Below are 9546 nucleotides of genomic sequence, written 5' to 3' on the forward strand. Positions count from 1 at the left end.
AGGCGGTTGGAGGATGGATGGCGGCTAACAGATTGAGGTTGAATCCTGACAAGACAGAAGTACTGTACTTGGGGGACAGGGTGCGAGTGTGGAGATCTCCCTGGTCTTGAATGTGGTAACTGTGCCTCTGAAAGACCAGGAGGGCAGCCTGGGAGTTATTTTGGAATCACAGCTGTCCATGAAGGTGCAGGTGAATTCTGTGTCCAGAGCAACTGTCTACCAGCTCCAACTGGTATGCAGGCTGAAATCCTACCTGCCCGTGAGAAAAAAATAAAATTTTAGATTGAAACTGAGTTTTGATGACTCAACCATAGCTGTCAAGTGTCCCTTATTTGAAGGGACAGTCCCTTATTCCAGCGCCATGTCCCGCTGCTGTCCCTTATTGATAGATGTCCCTTAAACGTACCTTAAACGATGTCCCTTAAATTTCAAAGGAAGCAGCTCCTCTCCCTCCCTCCCTGCCAGCCAGGGAGGAGGGAGGCTCCAACTGTGTTGCTTGGCTGTGTTGCTCACCCAATAAGAAGTCTAAGAACGACTGGGGGGTGGAGCTTGCATGCCTTGTGTGGGGCTAGTTAATGCAAGCTGAGGGGTTTTTTGAATGCTGGGCACCATTTTGTTGCACGTGCTGCTGCAAACTTTGCAGTGCAAAGCCAGGCTGGGGAGCCATCTTAAGTTGAGGCTGCATAGGCCTTGTGGTGCATGTGATTCAGATTCTATTCAGTTGAACCTCTGGTTACAAAGTTGGTTGGACAGTGTTCTCGAAGCTACCAGCATGAGTTTGACCAGGCTGCAGGAGGACAGGAAGACTGGAGTGCTTGGAACAGGTGAGGCTGCAGGTCTCCTTTTTTGGATGCTGGACCCTTATTTTCAAGGCTGCTGGTCCCTTATTTTCAAATCTGTAAGTTGACAGCTATGGACTCAACAAGTGTACAAAACATTTTCCCCCTTGCTTCCTGAAAGCCCAGCTCACCCTGGGACTCATCTTGATGGGTTAGAACTGCAGAGGTAATAACTTTATAGTTTGTGGCTATTAGAGGCAGAATCTTAGTGTGATGTGTAGCATTTTGTAAGTTAGGAGATACTTTATGAATGCTGTAAACTGCCCAGAGTGGCTGGGGGAACAGAGCCAGATGGGCAGGGCATAAATAATGAAATAATAAAATAAATAAATTCTTCTTCTTCGTCTTCTTCTTCTTCTTCTTCTTCTTCTTCTTCTTCTTCTTCTTATTATTATTATTATTATTATTGGAGCACTGAAGACAGAAGGGTTCCTTCACTTTAAAGACACTTCAGTATATGTTGATATTTTTGGTTTTTTGAGATTTTACATTTTATTGCATTGTAATGCATTTAGGTATCAAATTAATTTTTATTTTATTGTAGTTTCTGAGTTTTCTATACCACTAGGAGACTCTTTTTAGTATTAAGAGATAAAATAATAATTAATAAATAAACAAATACACACCAAGGCTTTATTTCTTTATTTGTCTGTTGTTTAGAAACTTTACATAGTAACCTTAATCTGAGGAGGGTTTCCAACATAGTAACAAAGTATACAACATATTATACTTAAACAATATTATATACCTAAGTCTATTTCATAGTCATAAGCACTACATAAGTATATGTAATTAGTGATTGAACACTATATATAATAAACCAAGCACCAAAAATAACAGTGGCCAATAAGTCACATTCACAACAATAAACTCCTCAATTCACCCCCTAAAAATAGTACTGCTTGTCTGCTCATCTCAGGTGTAAATATCTACATCATTAATTGCAACCCTCTCACAGGATTAAAGAACTGAAGCCTAGGAATTAGAATAAAGATAAATGGGCTGGAATCATGTCTTGACTTTAGTATTTCCTTCTTGCAGACCCACCGAGGCTCTTGAATGGGCTGGAGTGCCCAAACCTTGGTGTAGCTGAATCAAAAGTTTCTAAGGGTTCAAATGCCATCAGGTGTTACGATGAGGAGACTCAGTGCATTGAGTTTGTTCTTGTTCATAGTAAGTAGAACTGCTTTGCAATGAGTGGGAGGGGGGAAACAGGTGTGTGTGTGTGTGTGTTACTATTTCATTCTGTTTGTGGCTTCCTTCCAGAAAATAGATTATTGTGCCTTTGGGGGAAAGTTTCTTTTTCCTAAAAACATAACTCACCTCAAATCACATTTGCTTTGTATGTATATAGATGAGTATGTATATTTACGGGGTGGGGGTTTGAGAAGGTGAGAGAAATAGTCTGTTTGTTAAATTACAGGTAAAAATTTATTAAAAGAGTGTTTTCACCAGTCTTTAAAAGAAGTAAAATTAGCCATGGAGAACTGATCTGGAAAGCAGTATCAATGAAGATGATCCCTTGCCCCATAAGAAGAAAAAATAGACTTTTTTCTTTCTAACTTTTAAACACCTCTCTCATATTCATTTCATGTGGTAATTTTCAGATGCTTTCTATACTTGCTCAACATAGTTGTTAAAAATTAAGATGCTCCTATTTTTTCTTTTGCACACACACACACACACACACACACACACCGGTTGCTACTAAGATGCTCATCTGACTTTGTCTCTTTTTCTTTACTAGACAACAGTGAAGTTCCTGATAAGGTCGTCAGAGGCTGTGCATCACCAGCTTTTTGTAAACTGGCTAAGACATCAGTGCTTAACAAGTACTTTTCAGGCAAGATAACACAAGCACGATGCGGTGAAACTCTAGTTTCACCAAACCAACGCAGCTTTTAAGGGTAGTTAGGAGAGAGCAATGTCTTCTTCCTTTTGGATTCCACTATTTTCTGCAACAGTGAAAGTGGTTATTGCTTGTCTGAACATGGGAGTCCAGAGCAACTGGTATTCACAGGACTCCTGAGGCTTCAATTTGGTGAATGGGATGCAGGGAATAGAAATCTAAAGTAGAAATGTGGGGCTTTGGCTCATGAAAACATGGGACATGTGTAAAAAATTCATTTGTTCATAATCAAAATAAATTGGTGAAGCAAATCAAAACTGTGTTGTCTGTCTGCATTTATCAAATTAAGAATATTTGGTGGCAGTGGTGATGAAGGGCACTGTTTTTAGAATGAAAAACAATGGGTAATTATGAGTTATCTTATTGATTTAGGAAATGTATATTCCAGTCCATATTTCAAAGAAATCTGAGTGGCTTTCAATAACGTAAATCTGGAATTCCAAGACTGGAATTATACATTCGTTCTTATTTATCAAATATCGGAGACCTGCCAATGGTCATAATCTCCTCAGTTGGGCAACCTTAGAACACACACACAGTATATAACACTTTTATTTGGGTGGATAGTATTAGGATCAAAACATTTGAAGTCCCTACAGCTCTTGAAACAAGCCAATTAGAAAGATATGGAATATATTAGCTAATAAAAATAAATTCATTTTCACATGCTAAATCCTACTTCAATAATGTGCGGAGAGGAATGGTAATATGGAAAAACTATGCGATAATGGGTGTAATGGTTGGGTCTCTCCCATAGAAGCGAGACAACTCTGGCAGTAATTAACTCAGGTTTATTGCTCAAAACACACAAATCACTCTGGAGCTCAGTCACTCAGTGTCTGCTTCCAAATTAGCTGTTGCTGAGTCTGAGTTCCACTCCTTCCTATTCCCACATTTAAAGCCCCACTTTCGCTTCCTTTCCTGTTCACACCTCTCATTAATTCTTGTGCACCTACGCATCATGGGATGGGTATTTCCGGTGGCCCTCCCTCTGAGTCCAAGCTTAAACTGTCTTCCCCCTTGAACTCCCCTCTTCTTCTTGTTTTCAGAGCTTAGGCTTCTACTGCAACTAGGCTGCTCCTCCCTTGTTCTGCATTCCTACATAATTACCTCCTACTGTCTCTCCACGCTCTCCCCCTCTGTCAGCAATGGGATGCAGCTGACAATGGGTGTCTTGACCTTGGACCAACTGATAGATGAGGAAGACTTCTATACGTACAATACATACATCAAATACCATCTATCAGAGGTGGTCCAATGCCAATACTTGCAGCTACAACATATTTTAGTAACTTCGTTTGGTCTGACTACCTTCACAGCATCTGAGACACTTGAAATTTGGAGCAATTGGATAATTAATTTGAAAATCAGTTTGATATGCAGAGTTTAAGAAATGATTGTAATAAAGAATTGGAATGCTCACTATTACCTAGATAGTGGGAAAATTTCTTGGCTTCAGTATCATATCAATGGATCTTAATCTAAGAATCTAATCTAAGAATCTTAATCTAAGAATTATACAACAGAAAATCCTTCTTAGAATCTATTGGTCTCCCTTGCATTTGTATAAGAAAAGTCTATCTAATGTATCTCTTGGTTGGAGATGTATGATTGACAATGCTTCTTTGAAACACATGCTTTTACTGTGTCCTACACTTACTATGTTTTGGGAGAAAGTGCTGGACACAAGCACTTTCTCCCAAAGACACTACTCAAAAAATTAAGATTTTCAGAAGCGACTATGCTCTTGAACTATATACCCATTGTATGGAAATTGAAAACAAGAAAGCAAAAATGGATTGTATGCATGAAATTTATAACATACATAGAGAACTGTACACAAATAAAGACACTCACAGGATTGAAACAGACCTCATAATGTTTATTAAAAACCATTTGGTTGGACTTTGAGAATTGAAACAATATAATACAACAATGAAGGTTGTACATTAATAAAACTTAGACATTTTTATTCTATAGTTTAAGTTTACAAGGAATGTAAATATAACAAATGCGTAAAGATAACAGAGAAACCAGAAGGAGGAGGAAGGGAAGTACAAGCTTGATAGATAAAGGTTAAAAGAAATAAGATATGTATTATGATTGTGAAATTTGTAAAACTTGTAAAACCAATAAAGATCATTTTAAAAAAAGGATTCTATGTGCCCTAATGGTGGCCAAGAGACTGATACTCTGGAAGAGCAGAGATAGATTCCCCTCAATCAATGGCTGGACTCAAATATTGCCAAGAAAATTTGTTGTGGGAGAAAAGAACCAGAGAACTTAGCAAAAGGCTTTGAAGGATGTGGTGAAAATCTTGACATCTGAAAGACCTCCATTTTTTTCTATTCAGACTGAAGCCTCCAACGAGGGAAAGAGAAAAATATTTCCCCTTGCAGTGCAGTGCTTTACACCTGAAAGTGAAGTGATGAACAAAATGATTGCTTTGCTGGAACATCCCAATGAATCTGAAGAATGAATTGTGGATTGCATACTGCACTCTTTTGAAAGACCTGGAGTGTACTTGGATCAAGTTTGTAGTTACACAGATAGTTTCCAATATATTTTGGGGGTGGGGGAGGGGCGGGGGTGGTGTTTATGAATGTAATATATTCTATATTTGACAAAGATCAACCCAGAACACAGTTTTTATTTGCCACACCAATTTATTTTGATTATGAACAAAGGACAACCCACATACCATATTATCATGAACCAGAGTCCCCAAGTCCCACATTTCTAGATTAGCTTCTCTATCCCCTGCATCCCATTCACCATCCACTAAATGTTAAATAGAGGACTCAAGAGTCCTGTGAATCCCATTCACTCTGCACTCCCACCATCAGGCAAGCAACCTCCACCTCCACTGATGCTGAAAATAGTGGGATCCAAAAGGAAGAACACATTGTTCTCTCCTAAATGCCCTTCAAAGTTGAGCTGCTCTGAGAAAGCAGAGGATCGTGGCATTTTGCTTGTGTTAAAGTGCCTGAAAATTTATACTGTGGCCTGATTTCATGGCCAACGCACAAAAATCTGGTGTTGCACAGCCTTTGATGAGATCAGCAGGAACTGAACGGTCATGTAGAAAAGAGGAAGAATCATGGTCATATGAACACCTGGGTGGTAATGGGTGTGCATTTGTGTGTGAACTCTCGAGAGATAGTTTAACTGTATCATGCAGGGATATAAGGCATGTCAGAAACACATCATGAAATGAATATGACACAGAAGGTTAAATTTAGGGGAGAAAATCGTGTGTTTTTATTATGGGAAGGGTCCCCAATGCTCACAAATTTTGCATTCAGTTCTGGGCTCCATGACTGCTTAGATTTCTTCAGAAGGCTAGTTAAAATACTATTTTAAAAACAGTTTTCACGTAATTTAACCATTATATCATTCATCTCTGTCTTCTCATACACCACCTCCAGAAACCCATAGCTTCATCGATATACATTGATCACAAAGGGGATTTTGACATAGTAATATTTTCACAGGAGGGGAGAAGCTTCCCAACCTCCAATATGCACACAGGAGGCTGGCCCAGCACTCCTCCTCGGTCTTTCGTCATACACCCAACCTGCATAACCTCTGAGTGTCCCAATCTGCCACAGACAGCCCCAGAATTACAGAAGCTATCTCGCTTTCTGATTTGATCCCAGAATGCCCCAGTTTACCTTTTTCCTCCACTCTGCATATCAGACAATAATTAAAAGAGCTCTCTCTATGTGGGTGGGTGGGTCTAAGTGCAGAAATGGAGTCCTGTTTGTTGGGAAAAAGCACCAATGCAAAAGCCAGCAGCAAGTGGCTGGAAAGCAAAACAGGATGTTGTTGTCTCCAACTGTACTGTTGGGGAAAAGGGGGAGCCTATTCTCTGTACTGAGCACCGGATGTTAGCTCAGAGTGTCATCTGACCTGTGCTGGAAGCACAGGGGAGGAGTGGTGTCTCTTCTGATGGAGTCTGAAGGGTGCAGTCACGTTTCTATGTACTGCTGAATGACAGGAATAAAGACATGTAAAAAGACTCCTGTCTGTCTCATTTCCCCTCCCTGGGGGGGGGGGGAGAGCAGGGAGAGAGAAGTAGCAGAGGGTGTGTTCTTCTCTGACGGGGAGAATCGCCAATTTATGACCTTGCCTGCCGGGAGGCGCAGCGGAAAGCTCAACAAGTATCTCACTCGGTTTGCCCGGGGGAGGCCAGTTTACCTCTGACTGCGAGCTGAGATACTGACACTGTTTATACTGAATATATAATACCTGCACCAAATGATGAAAATGGCAAAGTTGGCATTCAAAGCCCTTCCTATCGTTTTGAAGGAAAATGTAGCCAATCTACTTTAGATTCTTCAACAGCCAGCCACTTTTTAGGAAAAGCATGAGGTGTTTATTCCTTTATTTTAAATGGAGCCTTACATTGTCTATTAAGAAATAAGGCCCGCAGTATTCAATGGAGCTTACTCCCACGTAAATGGGTAAAGATTGGGCAGTCTTACACTGCAACCCTAAGAATTTTTACTCAAATGTAAGTCCCACTTGGTTCAATAGGATTTAGTCTCTGGTATGTTTCTTATCATTCTCACAGTTTCTATTATTATTTATTATTATTGCTATCATCATCATCATTGACTGCTTCTGCCACAGAATCCAAACAGATGTGACCAGAAAACACCATCGCTTACAACAAAATCTAAACCTTGCTGAAAGGAGAGCCATAGATAATCTCAGAAACAACCCAGACATTATAATTAAAGAAGCAGACAAAGGTGGAGCTGTCGTCATCATGAACAAAACTGACTACATTCAGGAGGCTCACAGACAACTTTCCAATACCGCCTTTTACACAAAATTGGACTCAGACCCCACACAAGAATACAAGAAAGAACTGAACAAGATTGTTAAGGAGCTACCCCCACACATCCAAGAACAGATCCTCACCAACACACCAACAGAACCTCGACCAGGAACTTTCTATCTTCTACCTAAAATACACAAACCAGGAAATCCAGGACGCCCCATCATTTCAGATATTGGCACTATTACAGTGGGTGTCTCCGGTTATATGGACTCTGTTCTGAAACCATATGCCATCAGTGCTCCCAGCTATGTACATGACACCACAGATTTTCTGAGGAAAATACAATCTTTAAATAATCTTCCCAACAATACTATACTAGCTACTATGGATGTGGAATCTCTGTATACCAACATCCCACACAACGATGGTTTACAAGCTATAAGGAACACCATTTCAGATAAAACCACAGCGGACCTTGCCACCAAACTCTGCCAATTTGTCCTTACCCACAACAACTTCAAATTCGGTGATGACCTGTTCCTTCAGATCAGCGGCACAGCAATGGGCACCCGCATGGCCCCACAGTATGCCAACATCTTCATGGCAGATTTAGAACAACGTTTCCTAAACTCCTACCCACTCAAACCTCTCTTGTACCTGCGATACATTGACGATATTTTTATCATCTGGACACATGGTCAACAGACCCTGGACACCTTTCACCAGAAATTTAATGATTTTCACCCCACAATCAACCTTACAATGAATCAATCTATGCAAGAAATACATTTTTTGGACACTACTATAAAAATGCAGGATGGGCGCATAGACACCACCTTATACCGTAAACCAACTGACCGACAAACATATCTGCATTCCTCTAGCTACCATCCCAAACATACCAAACAGTCCATTGTATATAGCCAGGCACTACGTTACAGCCGCATCTGTTCCAATTCTACAGACAGAGACTCTCACCTAAGAGATCTACAGCAAACCTTTTCAGAACTAAAATACCCAGCAGATGAAGTTAGACAACAGATCAACAGAGCCAGACTTATACCCAGAGAGAACTTGCTGCAAGACAGACCCAAAAAAGAAAATAATAGAACACCTCTAGTCATCACATACAGCTCCCAAGTTAAAACAGTACAACGCATCATCAGAGATCTACAACCTCTCCTGGACAATGACAGTTCTCTTTCTCAAGCTCTGGGAGGAAGACCTTTCATTGCCTACAGACAGCCACCCAATCTTAAACAACTCCTAACCCACAATAATACTACAACCAGACTTAACACGGACACTGGCACCAGAGCCTGCAATAAACCCAGATGCCAACTTTGTTGCCACATACACCCGGACAACACCATTACTGGCCCCAACAACATCACACATACCATCTCGGGACTATTCAATTGCTCATCGTCTAACATTGTAAAGGTAAAGGTAAAGGTACCCCTGCCCGACGGGCCAGTCTTGACAGACTCTGGGGTTTGTGCGCCCATCTCACTCAAGAGGCCGGGGGCCAGCGCTGTCCGGAGACACTTCCGGGTCACGTGGCCAGCGTGACAAAGCTGCATCTGGCGAGCCAGCGCAGCACACGGAACGCCGTTTACCTTCCCGCTGGTAAGCGGTACCTATTTATCTACTTGCACCCGGGGGTGCTTTCGAACTGCTAGGTTGGCAGGCGCTGTCAATATTGATGTTGCCCTTCAGAGCTGGAGAAATTTAAATCATAGAATCATGAAGATGAATCGGCCAAATTCTAGAATTGAGGCATGAAGGATTCAGTGTGCTGTAGACGTAGATGGTGGGGAACCTATGAGCCATTGAGCTAACTAGACCCACCAGGTTTCCCCATTTGGTCTATGATACCATTATGGTCAAGCCACACCCACCTGCTCTACACCTGACATCTAACATTGTGTATGCCATCAAATGCCAACAGTGTCCTTCAGCTCTCTATATTGGACAAACAGGCCAAACCTTACGCCAAAGAATAAACG

General features: G+C 41.1%; 1 long non-coding RNA gene across 1 annotated transcript; it reads left to right on the plus strand.

Annotated features, from left to right (window-relative positions):
• Window positions 1-314: 314 nt before the first annotated feature.
• On the plus strand, window positions 315-2930 carry LOC309536672. Its single transcript, XR_014221689.1, has 3 exons — window positions 315-824; window positions 1881-2012; window positions 2587-2930. It is a non-coding gene; the product is annotated as an uncharacterized lncRNA (long non-coding RNA).
• Window positions 2931-9546: the final 6616 nt, after the last annotated feature.

Source organism: Podarcis vaucheri (assembly GCF_965113315.1).
Source record: "Podarcis vaucheri genome assembly, chromosome: 7".
In the NCBI taxonomy this organism is placed as follows: Eukaryota; Metazoa; Chordata; class Lepidosauria; order Squamata; family Lacertidae; genus Podarcis; species Podarcis vaucheri.